The sequence below is a fragment of the Coenobita brevimanus genome, chromosome 96 (assembly GCF_032717465.1).
Source record: "Coenobita brevimanus isolate Jiangsu-jjx chromosome 96, ASM3271746v2, whole genome shotgun sequence".
Lineage (NCBI taxonomy): Eukaryota > Metazoa > Arthropoda > Malacostraca > Decapoda > Coenobitidae > Coenobita > Coenobita brevimanus.
The window spans coordinates 17,008,080-17,025,047 of record NC_137049.1 but is presented as its reverse complement, the minus strand read 5'-3'; positions in this window follow the sequence as shown (position 1 = coordinate 17,025,047).

Genomic DNA, 16,968 nt, shown 5'->3' with positions numbered 1-16,968 from the left:
GAAGCCAAGAGGTGGCTTCAAGCCCCAATGTCTACGACTGGGGTTGAGAAATCCAATTGGTTTGGCTACAGTGGTACTAGACAATACAACTTGTTGATCCACTAACTGGATGGCAATACAGTAATCTTGACAAATGTCATAACCATTAATGGTACTGACAATGCAGAATACTGACTTACGGAAGGGGTCACTTTACCTAGCTTTATTTTATACCGTACTCTGTATAAGACATGTATTGATGTTATCCATTCTCTGTACAAATACACATTTTAAGAATGCTATAAATATCATTCAGACGAATAAATATTCTATTAGGGAGTGCAACACATAACTATTACTGGTGGAATGGCGACAGCTGTTGGAACAAGTCTGCGCTAATAATAATCTTCACAGGAATAATCGCAGTTTTAAGACAGATGGGGACAACGTCTAAGTTCTTTTAATACAAATTTCAGCTATTCTGTGAAAATAAGACTATGTTTGATATAGGTAATGATAACACATTTATTGGTGGTGATGGAAGAAGAGGAAGAAAGTTCAAATTATTTACCTGTATCAAGAGATTTACCTTACTGTACACATGTACAGTTGCGGACATATCAAACAGCAACACCCCATCCATCAGCAAGGTGATGTAATGCTTTCCGCATCTGGTAACACTGATAGGTATGGAACTTAACTGGGATTCGTTCGGTCGCTAAGACGAACCGAACGCGGTGATAATTGCCGCTGTGCGCAGTTACTAGTATGTGCCACCTGGCAATATACTGAAAATAACATCGTTTTGTGATTATGGCAATAAAATAATATCACACCATATATATTCGTATTTTAATCACACTAAACACTAACGTTTCGTAAGTGTGACTTTCGACAAACTTCACAAATCAATCAACAATTACTGACGGCCAGCATTTAAGCAATTATAACATTACCTGCATTCCCGCACCCATCATAATAATCACAAAATTATCGTGACCCCCCTCCTCTCTGACCATGAACCTGAAACTGGTAGACTTCTTTAATCCAAGCAATTTTATAAGAGGTGGCGCCACAGGAGGAGGCAGGGTGGGGCGCCTGGGAGACAGGAGGAGGGATGTGGGTGAGGTGGGGGCAATAGTGGGAGGGGGCTGGTGGGAGGGGGACTCTACAAGAACTGAGTGATGGGGTAGGGGTGTGTGGACTGAGGCAGGAAGCTAGAATGGGATGGATAAATGATACGCTGGTGACATGGTGCCAAACCTGCTATAGTTCAATGTTGATTATCGAATTTGATAGTCAGGCAGTTAAATGTTATGTACGAGTAGACTTTGGCACGTTACGCAGTCTGCCAGCATGTTTTGTTATACCGTCTATAGGACGACCAACTCCCCACTGGGTGGCGCATCACTCAAACCCTGCAATATTGGTGATATATGAAATGTCACACCTATCGGGTTGTCGTAAGAGATTATTCTCCCGGGCTAGACCTTGATAAATCATATGCCCGTGCTTGGTGACACGAGAGCGCTACTTCTCCCAGCAAGGCAGCTACCTGGGCAGGAAGCTAACATCACACCTGTTGTCATTGCGACTGGGGTTATTCTTGTTGCGTTTACGTAGCAACATCATGAATGACGACTGTGATATCGAAAGCAGGGGAGGGGGGGAAAGGAATCTTATCTTGCCACAACAGACAATAGTTAACAGTAGTGATTCGTGCTTATGGTTCTCGTTAATATCTGTATGGCACAGATGTAAACGAAAACGTGATTTACTAGGGGAGGGGGATGAACACTGTTCCAGAACTTAGGATGGGTTAATAGGCGAGTTGAGAGATGCCTTATCAACACGTTCGTTCGTTCGTTTACAGATTCCCTGCACCTATAGTGCAGGCCGGGCCATACACTGGCCCGGTCAGTGGAGTATGGGTTGATTGAAAAATAGTAAGGTGGGAGGACAGGGCCTGGGGATTGTCCAGCACACACGCCCTGTCTCCTGGCTGGCTTTGTGGTGTGTGTGCTTATCAGCTGTATTACATGATCTTTATGTCGAACCACTGCAGACCTCATACTAATAGAGTAAATTGTGGTATGGCGGACGTGTAACTTAAGAAAACTGATTCACCACCTCAGTATCCAGTTCACTGTCCGCCCCTCCCTCTTCCCGACACTGCGTGCATTCAAACATGGTCTCTCAATCTTGGGTACTGACAGGGAGGGGGAGATGGCCGTAATGCTACACCATGAACAGGGGATCACATGTTTATACATCAACGACAGTGGTTCACCAGTCCTCCTTAATGAATTGCAACACACACCCTTACTCAACCAGGACGGCAGCCCCATATTCGGACACTGCTGAGATGTGTGGCTCAATAGTTGCTTTCCATGAACAGGGCAATAGTCCTCGTATTTATCTTTATCCTGTCAATTGCATACAATGTGAACGCTACTTGGTTGTTAAGCATAACCAAAAAACACTCAGATATAATGTGTGTTTGCATTTAATACAAGCGATTTCTGTAACTCATGGCAAATTTGATGTAATATGCACGTGCTCAAACTGGATAACTGCAAACATTACAACTTTGTTCCACCATTTTTGGCGCGAGGATTTTGCTCGAGGATTTGTGAAGGAAGGCTTAGGGCATACGACAGTTGCTCAGTAGGAACCTAAATATAACTAATAACAACAGGCAATGTGTAAAAATCAACAGTCAAACACGGCATACAGAAAAAGGTAACGTAAACCTGGGTTAAGTAAATCCACCTTTATTTGAATTCGGTATCATAGATATTAATGAGAACCATAGGGGCCATCATTACTGTCAGACTGTTTATATTTATTGGTAATAAAGGAAAACTCTACATTGGTCTATCCCTACTCTGTTTACGATATTAGTCGTCTATCATCATACTACGTAACAGGCTACAAGAGTCATTCCCAATCACTATGACAACATCTGCAACATCTGACGAACTGTAGGGACATGCCATATATCTGCACATTAACAAATAGTCACCATACTCAAAATACACGAGTACTGAGCCACCCAGTGGAAAGTGTGTCGTGAACTGTCACAAACCATGACGGTCAGTTACAACATGTGGCAACGTCAACAAAACGTTTCATAATCTGACTAAAAGTCCATATTCTCCAAGAAATAATTATATGGCCCAGTCATCACCTTGCAATCTATCCCTCCCACTATAGCTTCTGTCGTCTACCAAAGTCCACCGTCCCCTACCCCATCACCCCTCTCCTCCAGCCCCCAGTTCGACCATTACTGTCCCCATCCTCACACACCTCCCTCCTCCTGTCTCCCACCCCCACCCTGCAGCCTCCTGTGGCGCCACCTCCTGTATGCAGTGAACTTGCTTCGATTTCAGAGGTCTACCAACGTCAGGTTCATGGTAGGGAGGATGGGCGTCACGATAATTCACTGTTCAGTGATACTTGTGGGACAGCTATTAACTATGACTTATATATATGATGAATTGTTAACTGTTGCATGGTTCGTGACTCAAAACTAACCCACTCAAGAAATCCGTTTCATTTATAATAACTGCCATTATCTTGTGTGATATAATTTTTAAAATCTTACCATAATCATGACATGCTATAACAAGTATATTTTCTGGCGGGACATTGCTTATTTACCACCAATAACTGCGCGCAGCGGCAACGATCATAACGTTCGGTTCGTCCAATCGACCACACGAAACCAGGTGAAGTTCCGTACCTGTCAGTGTTACCAGATGCGTACACCATTACACCACCTCGATGGTGGACGGGGTGCTTCTGTTTTAAATGTCCGCAACTGTACCGGTACCTAACATCACTCGTTCACTCCCTCAGTCACTCATTCCCTCAGAAAATACACTACTGTATGTGTGTAACATTTGTGGCAACTCATTTCCAGAGTACCCGGTATACAATGCTCTCATCAGCACTGCACTGTTGCATTTCCCAGTGGCTAATTATCTCAAAGCTAATGTCACTTTACATCTGCAGATAAAAACACGCAGCCGGCCGGGGTAGGACGAGTTTAGAGGACTGGTTGGAATTTGGGGATGGTCGGACGTGGGATATGGGTGTGGCTAGACATAGTTGGGATTTGGGGCGACATTAGACGTGGGATATGGGTGTGGCTAGGACTAGTTGGGATTGGGCGGGGCTGGATGTGGGATACTGGTATGGCTAGAACAGGATGGGATTTGAGTGTGGCTGGACGTGGGATATGGACGTGGCTAGAACTGGGTTGGAATTGGGCGTGTCTAGGTGTAGGATTTGGCTCTGGCTGGGCCTGAGAGTTGAATGTGGCTGAGCTTGTGGCTGGGCGTGAGATCTGGGTGCGGCGGGAAGGGGAATTTGGGTGAGGCGGGGCAGAGGATGTGGGTGAGGCGGGGCAAGGGATTTGGGTGAGGCGGGGCAAGGGATTTGGGTGGGGCGGGGCAAAGGATGTGAGTGAGGTGGGGCAAGAGATTTGGGTGGGGCGGGGCGAGGGATTTGGGTGGGGCAGGGAGGGGATTTGGGTAGGGCGGGGAGGGGGATTTGGGTGAGGTGGGGCGAGGGATTTGGGTGGGGCGGGGCATGGGATTTGGGTGGGGAGGGGTATGGGATCTGGCTATGGTTGTGCTTGGTAATTGCGTGTGGGATCTGGGCGTGGTTGGGAGGCTGGTTGAGGACTAGACAGGATTCAGGTAGGGCAGAGTGGGATTTGGGCGTGTTTGGGAATGGGATTTGGGCGTGTTTGGGAATGGGATTTAGGCGTGGGATCTAAGACAGACGGGGGTTTGGGGGGATTTGGGGGTTGTTGGAATGGAATTTGGCCGTTGTTGAATGCGGAGAGGTGTGGCTGCTGGGACTTGGGCTGGAGGCTGGAGAGATGTTGTGGAGTGAGGTCTGGTGGGGTGGGGTATACTGATGAAATCTGGTATGGTGTGGTGTTATGTGGTGGGCTGGTGAGACGTGTAGTGTGATGGGATGTCGTGTGGTACCGTATGTGGTGTTATGTGGTGTGCCGTGCTGTGATGCGCTGTGAGATGTACTATTATAAAGAATGGGGGTATATGAGGCTGCTGTAAGGAATGGTGTGGTCTAAAGCGTGGTGTTGTGGTGGGCTGTGGTGTGGTGGGGCCATTTTTATTTTGTGGTGTGGAGGGGTGTTGTGTAACGACGAGTGGCGTGGAGGGAAAGGTAGTGTAATCCTATAGTGTTAGGCGTGGTGTGGTGCGGTGCAGTGTGGTGTGGTGTGGAGGGGAAGGTAGTGTAATCCTTTGGTGTTAGGTGTGATGTGGTGTGGAGGGAAAGGAAGTGTAATCCTATAGTGTTAGGCGTGGTGTGGTGCGGTGCAGTGTGGTGTGGTGTGGAGGGAAGGTAGTGTAATCCTTTGGTGTTAGGTGTGATGTGGTGTGGAGGGGAAGGTACTGTAATCCTTTGGTGTTTGTGTGGTGTGGTGTGGTGTGGAGGGGAAGGTAGTGTAATCATTTGGTGTTTGTGTGGTGTGGTGTGGTGTGGTGTGGAGGGGAAGGTAGTGTAATCCTTTGGTGTTTGTGTGGTGTGATGTGGTGTGGTGTGGTGTGGAGGGGAAGGTAGTGTAATCCTTTGGTGCTTGTGTGGTGTGGTGTGGTGTGGTATGGAGGGGAAGGTAGTGTAATCCTTTGGTGTTTGTGTGGTGTGGTGTGGTGTGGTGTGGAGGGGAAGGTAGTGTAATCCTTTGGTGTTTGTGTGGTGTGGTGTGGTGTGGAGGGGAAGGTAGTGTAATCCTTTGGTGTTTGTGTGGTGTGGTGTGGTGTGGAGGGGAAGGTAGTGTAATCCCTTGGTGTTTGTGTGGTGTGGTGTGAAGGGGAAGGTAGTGTAATCCTTCAGTGCAGTGGTTCATAAATCTTTTAGACCCGATACCCCAAAATTCAACTGCGAGTCAACCCGATACTCCCTCTCTAATACTGCTACTCCTTCCACTTTCAGTTTCCTGGGGGGGGGGGGAAGAACGGCTATGAACAAACAGTTGAATTCTATAGATTCGTTTATTTATATTTTCAACAAAATAACGTTCATACACAGATTAGTTAGTAGTTACCATACACGATTTTTTTTTTTTTTTTCAGGATACCTTTCTGGATACCCCCAAGAAGCCATTTCGATACCCCCTGGGGGTATCGAGGCACTACTTTAAGAACACCTGCTTTAGTGTTAGGAAAAATGTATAATGCCGTGGTGAGGATGTGTGGTTGGTTAAGGTGCTGCAAACAGATACACAGATCACACAGACCCTTATGGCAGTGTGGAATGTGACGACGTGAGGTGGAATTTGTGGTAGGCAGAGTGACAGGAAGCTTGGTAGGGGGGTAGAAGGGACCAGGACCAGGCTAGGTGGGGTTGGTTGGGGTGGAGCCAGCCAAGTTATAAGAGGCTGTCGTGAGGTGGAACGGGATTATAGTGGATGGTGGTGAGGTGGAGTGGGGTTATAGGGATAGTGGTGAGGTGGAGTGGGGTTATAGGGATTGTGGTGAGGTAGAGTGGTGTTACAAGGATTGTGGTGAGGTGGATTGGGGTTATAGTGATTGTGGTGAGATGGATTGGGGTTATAGGGATTGTGGTGAGGTGGAGTGGTGTTACAGGGATTGTGGTGAGGTGGAGTGGTGTTACAGGGATTGTGGTGAGGTGGAGTGAGGTTACAGGGATTGTGGTGAGGTGGAGTAAGGTTATAGGGATTGTGGTGAGGTGGAGTGAGGTTATAGGTATTGTGGTGAGGTGGAGTAGGGTTATAGGTATTGTGGTGAGGTGGAGTGGTGTTACAGGGATTGTGGTGAGGTGGAGTGGGGTTATAGGTATTGTGGTGAGATGGAGTGGGGTTTTAGGGATTGTGGTGAGGTGGAGTGGTGTTACAGGGATTGTGGTGAGGTGGAGTGAGGTTATAGGGATTGTGGTGAGGTGGAGTGAGGTTATAGGGATTGTGGTGAGGTGGAGTGAGGTTATAGGGATTGTGGTGAGGTGGAGTGGGGTTACAGGGATTGTGGTGAGGTGGAGTGGGGTTATAGGGATTGTGGTGAGATGGAGTGGGGTTTAAGGGATTGAAGTGTGTGGTGAGGTGGAGTTGAGTTACAGAGGATTGTGGATGGCATTAGGTTGTGGTGGGGTGAAGTGGAGCTAAATTAAGTTGCAAATTACTGAAGTACTAGGTAAATTGTGGTAAGATGGAGTCAGGTTGGCAGTGGAGTAATACTGGCAAATGTGTGGTACGGTGGACTTAATAGTGTGGTAAGATGGAGTCAGGTTGGCAGTGGAGTAATACTGGCAAATGTGTGGTACGGTGGACTTAATAGTGTGGTAAGATGGAGTCAGGTTGGCAGTGGAGTAATACTGGCAAATGTGTGGTACGGTGGAGTTAATAGTGTGGTAAGATGGAGTCAGGTTGGCTGTGGAGTAATACTGGCAAATGTGTGGTACGGTGGACTTAATAGTGTGGTAAGATGGAGTCAGGTTGGCAGTGGAGTAATACTGGCAAATGTGTGGTACGGTGGACTTAATAGTGTGGTAAGACAGGGCTCTTGTTTGGCGAGCCACAGCTCGCAAATGCCAATATTTTTCCCTTCTGCGAACAAGTTTTACATCCAAGTCGCCTTTCGGCGAGGAGAAAATACATCCACTTCAAACCCAGAAAACTACAAAATAAGTAAATCGCACTTAAATGAATAAAAAAGCACGTTGTGATCGATTATTAAGTCTTTCCTTGTCGCCATTCTGAATGTATATAAACAGACCGACGAATGTTGCCGAGCGTACCCGAACTAAAGCCCGAACGTTCCAGAGATGGTTTGTTTACAAATATTGCGGCTCGTAGTCAGTTTGGCCACTAAAAACTTATTTGGCTCGTAAATCTGAAACCTTAGGAGCCAAGTGGCTCGAAACCATCTGCAGTTAGCAAGAGCCCTGTAAGATGGAGTGAGGTAATAGCATGTGATGAGGTGTAGCCAGATTATATGGAGAGTTATGAACCACAACGGAGAGTTATGAAGCAGTGTATTTTATGACTGGCTACAATGACAATATAGCACAACGGCACGTATGATGAGTGCCATAGCAGGCTTCGTGGCTCCTTTGCCTTAGCGATTTACCTTGCGTGGGACACCTTCACATTCCCTTGTATAGTATGTTTCCATTTATATCGATATAAGAGTTGTTTGCATCAACAACATAAAAAGGAACCTTAAGGTGCAATGTGCGGAATAAATCGGATAATAAGGGGTGTTGCGAAATCCCCAAAGGTACTCAGAGTGTGACTGGTCATGTGGCAATGGAGAGGACCTGCTGTATATGAGGGCGGTGGCATGGAGTGGAGGTAACACAGTATGAAGTCTACGGTACACCAGGGTAGCAAGAATAGACTGGTGTTGTGCTGTATAGTGTGGCATTGTGCTGTATTCCTTGGCGTGGTGTTGCGTTGTGTTAAACGAAGAAATAAAGAAGAATTAGCACCAAGTCAACACGGCCTTATGTACACACACACACACACACACACACACACACACACATACACTATCTATGTATCTATACAGTAGCCCGACGCCCCAATCCCGCAAAGGGTGGCCGCAGACAAAACGCCTCCAAGTCTCTGTCACCCACCATTTGACTGCCTTCCCCCCGCCCTCATATACCTCTCAACTCCATCTCTCCACCTCATCCCCGGTCTACCCCTTCCTCTCCCTCCCTCCACTTCACCTACAACACCCTCTCAGTCAGCGCTTCATTCTCCATTCACTCCACATGTCCAAACCACATCAGTGTATTTCTCCTAATTTTCTCAACCATATCCACATCCACCCCACAACGCTCCTTCACTTCTTCATTTATCAACCTGTCCCTCCATGTCACTCTACATCCTCCTCTCAAGTAACTCATTTCCACTGCTCTCACTCTTGACTTGTTCCCTTCTAGCAAGGTCCATGCCTCACTTCCATACGTCAGGGTAGGGATCACAATACTATCATGCAGTGATTTCTTAACCTCCACATGGTACTCACCTCCCTATTTCTCATCACTGCTTTCAGTAAACCAACAACCTTCCTTCCCTGCTCTACTCTTTCAAGAAATTCATTCCCCAAAGTTCCATCCTTACTCATCACACTACCCAAGTACTTGAATGCACTCACATTCTCCATATCCTCACCATCCAACCTCACCGTGCATTCTTTGACTTCATTTCTCTCAAACACCATAACTTTACTCTTGATTACATTCACTTTCAGTTTCCTCTTCCTACACACTGTCCCAAATTCATTCACCAAACCTTGCAACTTCCATTCATCTTCACTCAACAATACTGTGTCATCAGCAAACAGCTACACCGGAATCTTCCACATCTCACCCTCATTCATTAGAGCCACCTCCACATACACTGCCCTACCTTGCACCTCCTTTACAACCCCATCCATGTATATATTAAACAGCCATGGAGACATCACACATTCCTGTTTCAGTCCCACATTTAGATCAGAGAACTCTGCTCACCATCTACTCGCACCGTAACCCTTGCTCCGTCGTACATACTCTTCACAGCACTCAACGACTTCCCTCCACTCCATATATTCTTAATACCTTCCACATACCTTGCCTATCTAGGCTATTCTGTCAGAAGCTTTCTCCAAGTCCATGAAGGCAGCATACACTTTCTTTCCCTTCTCTAAATACTTGTAAACTAAACATTTTAGAACAAATATCTGATCTACACATCCTTTTCCCTTCCTAAATCCCCCCTGTTCTTCTCCAACTAGCTCGTCTGTTATATGCCTAACCCTATGAATGAGTATTCTACCAAATATTTTTCCAATCACACTAAGAAGGCAAATACCCATATGGTTACCACATACTTCTCTCTCTCCCCCTTTCCTTTGTACAGTGGAACAATAATACCTGATTTCTAGTCCTCTGGAACCCTTCCCTCTTCCCAAGCAAATCTACACAACTTCCATATCCACTCCACAACAATCTCACCCCCATACTTCAGCATATCACCACACACTCCATTAATTCCTGGGGCTTGTATACCTACTTTCATCCTCACCCATACAATCCTTGCACCCACTTTTCCAAACTCTTTTATAGTCTTCTTCCACTTCTTACTTATCATCAGATATACCCCCTCTCTTGCCCTTTCATTCTTATTAACTCCCGCACATACAGTATTCCTAAACCGTGTTCCCATGCTCTCACCTTACTATTTTGTCAATCCACATAGATCCACTCCTGCATCCTCAAGCATCTGAACAATCTCTCTTTCACTTCATCATTCACTCCCCTCACATTCCATGTCCCCACCCTTACAATGTCCTTTGTCCGTTCCTTAGTCGTCAACGTATGGTCCGTCCTGGTCCGAGACGCTTTGTTTGCTTATTTAGTTCGTTCTTTTTACGGGTTGGGGCACTAACCCACCACCAACCCTTTTAGTCGCCTCATACGACAAGTAGGGATACTGGGGGAGTATTCTTGAAACCCCCCTACCCTCAGAGGGGGTGTTATCATGATGCACGGGTTAGCGTTAACCTCTATCTCTACGATACATATATACAAGGTGCTACACAAAAGTTCCAATAATTTGAGCAGAGGGAGCCAACTGTTTGCAGTTTTGCCTTTTGCCACCAGGAGGAGTCAGCAGCACCCCTTGTGCGTCAGTGTGGCCCCGGCCGTGTCTGTGAGCGGATGCGTTGTTGAGCTGCGCTTACTACTGTAACGTGGTGTGTAGGTGGCTTGACGATTTTGCAATGGAGGACCAATGGCGCAGCAATGTCAAGTCGATGTTGATCGTTTTCTTAAATATCCAAGGATTGTTCACAAGGAATTCGTCCCACCCGGTCAATCTGTCAGCGGAAAGTTTTACTGTGAAGTTTTGCTGCGTCTGAGGGAGAACATCCACCACAAACGTCCAGAACAGTGGAAGAACAAGGACTGGGCCCTGCATCATGACAACGCCCCCGCCCACACATCAATTGTTGTCCTGCAGTTCCTGGCTTCCACTAACACGGTAGTCATTCCCCACCCACCCTATTTGCCTGACCTTGCCCCCTGTGACTTTTTCCTGTTTCCCAAGCTGAAATTACGACTGAAAGGGCATCGATTTGACTCGATTGAAGAGATCCAGAAAGAATCACAGGAGGTGCTCAAGACCATCATGCCTGAAGCCTTCCAGGGATGCACAGACTCGTGGAAAAAACGATGGGACCACTGTATACATGCCCAAGGACACTACGTCGAAGGCAACTGTAAGAACTGGGAGGTTGTTACTTTTTTCCTACAATATTCAAATTACTGGAACTTTTGGGTGGCACCTCGTGTGTATGTGTGTGTGTGTTATATTATATATATATATATATCTATATATATATATATATATATATATATTATATATATATATATATATATATATATATATTATATATATCGTAGAGGTAAAGGTTAAACACTAACTCATGCATCATAATACCTTTTTACCACCAGTATAACGAGCAGGTAATTACTTTACTCGCCTCTATACACGTGATAGTTTATGTGTCTGTCTCTCCGTCTGTTCTACTAACTATGAAAAAGCCTTGATGGACGAACTTAACCTTCTGCACAGTAGGTTGGTACCCACTGACCCTATCTAGGTCAAGTTCCTGTCGTAAAGTCATTAGGTCAAAGTTCAACGTTGAGATAAGACATCTATTTCTACCAGATGGTTGTCCTTACATTATATTTTTATTCTTCCTCATCAGTTTTATTGTGATTTGCAAGGGTTGATCGGACTGAAGGGATTTCAAAGATCTTAGAAAGTGAACGGAGTTAATTGAGAGAGAGAGAGAGAGAGAGAGAGAGAGAGAGAGAGAGAGAGAGAGAGAGCACATAAGTACGATGGCTGGGCTGTAGACAAAGCAATTAAGGATGGTTTGGGGGTGATGGTGGAAAATGAAAGAAAAAGCTTTAGCCGTGAAGGTGTTTGAATGTATGGGTGTGATGGGAAGGCGAATGTGGTGGTGTTAAGGTGTAACTTGTGGGAGAAGAAGTAAAAGTGTAAGGGGTGAAGTTTGTGAGAAAAGGTGGTGTGGTGAGTAGGTGACAATGAATGGAAAACGGAAGTGTGGGCAGAGACATGTTAAAGGTTTTTTTTTTTTGGGGGGGGGGATGGAGGGGGGGGTGGGGGGTTAATGTGTGGGGAGTGGGATAAAAGATGTTGGAAGGGATTGGAGTTTGATGTGAGGAAAACAAGAGGCTTTCACAGAGGAGATGTCTAGGTGTAAAATGTGTAAACAAAAAGTGTGGGAAAAGCTACAAGTTAGATGTACGGTGGGGGAACAAAAAAAGAGGTAGGGAGAAAAGATGTAAAGGAAGAAGGTGTTAAAACAGGAGGAACTGAAAGATGCAGGATGAGATGAAAGATGGAAATGTAGGCTATGACCCGAAAGGTACAGGGGAAAAAAATCGATGTTAAGTGTGGAGGCATAAGTGTTTGAGGTGCAGAAAAAGGGTTGGTGGAGCAGAAAAGAGCTAATCTATGGACAAAAAAAATAATAATAATAAAATAAAACTGTTGGAAAAAACTGTGAGGAGAGATGAATGTGAAAAGAAAAAAAAAGGAAAAAAGATGTGTAAGGTGTGTACAAATGAAGCATAAAAATGTGTATCTGTTATAATATTAGCTGCAAAAAAAGACGGTGTAGAAAAAAGACGTGCATGGAACTGGGAGAGAGAGAGAGACAGACAGAGAGACAGAGAATCAAAACCTCTCGATAGGCTATGCGAGCCACCCAGTGACTGGACAACGATAATAATGACTGGTATATATATATTTTTTAGGGGGGAGGGGGAGGACGAAGAGGAAAAACAAACTTAACAAAATAAAAACCCACAGCTACACCAGATTACAGGTGTCCTCCTTTCATAAACTGTAACAGCTGGACTTGAAGAACTGCTGGACGCTGAAGTTTGGGGGAAAACTATTCTGGGGAAGAGAATTCCAGGGAGATGCAGTTCGGGGAATAAAAGAATTTTGACAAGCATAAGTTCTGCAATATGGCAATGTGACAGTCAAGAGCGATACCAGATGCCCATGTAACACGGGGGAAGGCGTGGAGAGGTGGCACAATGGATGCAACTTCGTCTAAGCATTTGCCATAAAAGTATCTGTAAAATATTGCAAGGGAGGCAACATTCCTTCTTTCTTGTAGGGGAGGAAGTTCATTTGTAACTGCAGGGTTAATAATAATCCTTCCAGCTTTGTCCATAATTTTGTCCAGTTGTTTTAGTGCAACCTCTGCAACCACTGCACTTAACATCCAGCTGTTTATCACGGCTACAAAATGGCAATCCTTAAGGGGACATACGACCAACTCATCTTGCAGTTTTGTCTTTACCATAGTTTTCCGTGGGATTCTATTTCATGATTACGTTCTCAAGTTTATAAAATATTTAAAATTCTTTAAAAAAGTGGGGAAGAGTTTTTAAAGCGGTTTGTTTACAGTTCCTACCGACACCGAAGTCAGACGGACGCCATTTTGTGGGGTCAGAAGTCAGACAGACGCCATCTTGTATGGCGAGAACACAGACGGACGCCATCTTGTGGGGCAAGACAGACGGACGCCATCTTGTGGGGCAAGACAGACGGACGCCATCTTGTGGGGCAAGACAGACGGACGCCATCTTGTGGGGCAAGACAGACGGACGCCATCTTGTGGGGCAAGAACGCCATCTTGTGGGGCAAGACAGACGGACGCCATCTTGTGGGGCGGGAACAAACGGACGCCATCTTGTGGGGCAAGACAGACGGACGCCATCTTGTGGGGCAAGACAGACGGACGCCATCTTGTGGGGCGAGAACAGACGGACGCCATCTTAGAACGTTGTCATTTTTTAAGGAAATTACCCTTATCGGTGTCAATTTATCCAAACAACCTAAATTTTCGTAAAATCCAATCTTACTTATCCTACCCTAACCTAACCTATCCCTTATGTAATCATACATTTTGTTTATTGATGGATCCCATTCGTACTCGAAAAAGCACTTTTGTACATCTTTACCAAGTCACTGATTTAGTTCAAAAACAGAAAAACAAAGGGGGGGGAGGGGGGCTGATTTTTAAAAAGTGGTCCTGTCTCCTTAAGGATTACCTACAAAATAACGCTTGACACAGTAAAGAAAGTGTTTATCATCACGGTAAACATTCAGTTTAGTTTTGGTCACGGAAATACTTTACTGATTCCCTTCCTCCTCTCCCAGGTTGTTTTCTGTATTTTTCTGATGACTTTTATGATAGTAAATGATTTACTGCTGATTTTGTTTCCCTGTTGTTTTTGTCAATGCTCATTCTCTCAGGCGTAATGGCAGACTTTCTAAAACGTACTCTTATCAAATGAAATTTATTTTACAGATGTTGCAGCTTAACCCTCTATATTCACAGCTTATCCTTAATCTCCTTAAATAATCTAACCCAAGAAAACATCCTAACCTTACCTAACCTAACCTAACTCAACCTAGCCTAAACTATCCAACGGTAATAACCATACCAAATTTATTTCGATAAAACTGCGTAGCGTTTAGTGTGTCCGCCATTACGCCCAGGAAACATCACGCGTTGGGGAAGCAAATTATGGATAATAAAAACAATCGGGAAACAAATTCACCACCATAAAGAAAAAAATACTGAGCAAACCAACAATAAGAAGTGAACTGTTCAGGTTTCTGTTGATTAAACTACATTTACCATCATCATAACAGACGCTCTCAGTATCTGGATAATCGGTCGCCCAAGTGACTGCATATTTCATAACTTCGTTTATTATTTATTCTGTCCATTACATTATCAATATGCTCCTGTATGTTATAATGTAAAGTATATCGATATTCAAACAACATAAATGGCATAAAACAGGACGCTTACGTGAAATACGCAAAATGAATCATCAATAAACAAGTGCTGTAACGCCTCCAATGCCACCCAGAACATGGACGAATGATAAAAATGGCTGACCTTCCTTGCAGATGGCGTAGGGGGAAGCCGGTCAGTCTACCACCTGACCCTTCGTTTGACCCAGCCTCCTGTACACCTCGAGACGGACACCACCACCAGGCCACAAACATCCACTCAATCGTAGTTTCGAAGATCACACGAACGCAGAGGAAAAAAAAAAAAAATGCTATTTTCCCCACACCACCAACCCCATTGCTCTGACCTCGAGACTGGCAGCCGCAGCGTGGCAGTGACGGCAGCGTGAGATCCTGCCGATGATGGGAAAAGCAGGGGTGACAACCATCCCGTGCCAGGGCGTCAAAAACCACACCGAAAACTTTCTAAGCGTCTATAAATCAGTCACGCCTAGTACTAGTTAATTACTACACGCTGGGTTTACTGTTATATAATTTCTTCATGCCTAAGCGACTAATCTGCTGGAGTACAATGGAAGCAATAATCATCCTTGATTTATTAGACCATCCGAAATATTGGTACTCTTGATCTGTTGGACATGCGCGGCGCAGCATCTCATATTGCCACCGCGGGTCTATTTAAACATGCATCACGGGTTAGTTGTGTATATATTTTACATACTGTATTTTGTACGTTGTTATAACACCGAGTCAGTTAAATAAAGAAACAATACGATATTTCCTGTCTATTAAGGAAATATATGACACTTCTGACTTCACATTTTGAAACTGAACGATGCTTTTGAAAATAATATCCAGCAACATTTCACGTACGTCCTTGCCCCCCCCCTGCCTCTTTTTTTTTTTTTTTTTTTTTTTTACAGTATGAAAAGAAATTCAGTACATAAAATACTCTCCAGAACTATTTACCTTTGGAAAACTGCGAGCAGCAACAACGCTCATTGTACAACCATCGATCACCTGGTTGAAACGATGTTACTAACTTGATCGAGTGATATTTATACTATGCAACAGCAAGTCTTCACACTCCGGCCCAACAAAAATAGTTGTGTGGTTAGATATGTGCTTGTGTGTGTGGTTAGATTCTTGTTTGTGTGGTTGATGCGTTGTGTTGTGAATAGGTAGGCCTAAGTAGCTGCGTAGTCACATGCTTGTTTGTGTGGTTTGACGTGTGGTGCTGTCAGCAGATAAGTAGTTATGTGATCAGATGCTTGTTTCCGTGGTTTGATGCATGGTGTTGTGAGCAGGTAAGAATTTGTAATTCACCGGGTCGGTCAGAATCATTGATGGTCGTGATCGTCAGCTTTTACCCTCCCGGAAGGGAGCTGAGAGCTCATATAGTCCGATCTAAGGGCAAGGCTATGACCTGCACACACTCACACACCCGTCCCCTTGCTCTAGGGGGACAGTAACCGCCCACTTCGTCAGTGAAACTTTTCGCAGCCTGAGCGAGGCGCGAACTCCCGTCTGCCAGATGGCAAGCGAGAACGCTACCACTGAGCCAGCGAGCGGTGTGGTCATATGCATGCTTGTGTTGTTAAACGATCAGTGGTGTGGTTAGATGTGTTGTTGGATGCAAGGTTGCGTGGTTAGATGCCTGACTGTGTGGCTATAGACGAGGTTGGGCTGAAGTTGAACGAATATTCTGATTGCAAAAGGTCTCATGTCAAAACTTGGCACACACTTCCTGTTGGATGTGGTGATGGAAGGCGCTACATGAAATACAGGATGGGACATTTATATCTACAGCATTTCTTAGTGTTGAAATATAAAGTTGTGGTGATGGAAAGCGCTACATGAAATACAGGATGGGATATTTATATCTAAAGCATTTCTTAGTGTTGAAATATAAAGTTGTGGTGATGGAAGGCGCTACATGAAATACAGGATGGGACATTTATATCTAAAGGATTTCTTAGCGATGAAATATAAAGTTCTGGTGATGGAAAGCGTTACAGGAAATACAGGATGGGACATTTATATCTAAAGCATTTCTTAGTGTTGAAATATAAAGTTAGTTCACAACACATTTACTGTGCATAGTACATGGATGAAAACATGTCAAAGAC